Raw genomic sequence first — 327 nt, 5'->3', positions numbered from 1 at the left:
CTGTAACACTGCCCCCACTCCCCACTGAGTATCCTCCTGTTACACTGCCCCCACTCCCCACTGAGTATCCTCCTGTTGCACTGCCCTCCACCCCACTGAGTATCCTCCTGTAACACTGCCCTCCCCCCTACTGAGTATCCTCCTGTAACACTGCCCTCCCCCCTACTGAGTATCCTCCTGTAACACTGCCCTCCCCCCACTGAGTATCCTCCTGTAACACTGCCCCCACTCCCCACTGAGTATCCTCCTGTTTCATTGCCCCCACTCCCCACTGACTATGCTCCTGTTACACTGCCCCCACTCCCCACTGAGTATCCTCCTGTAACA

This window comes from Rhincodon typus, chromosome 35 (genome assembly GCF_021869965.1).
Source record: "Rhincodon typus isolate 14 chromosome 35, sRhiTyp1.1, whole genome shotgun sequence".
NCBI classification, from domain to species: domain Eukaryota; kingdom Metazoa; phylum Chordata; class Chondrichthyes; order Orectolobiformes; family Rhincodontidae; genus Rhincodon; species Rhincodon typus.
This window is presented reverse-complemented; position numbering follows the sequence as displayed.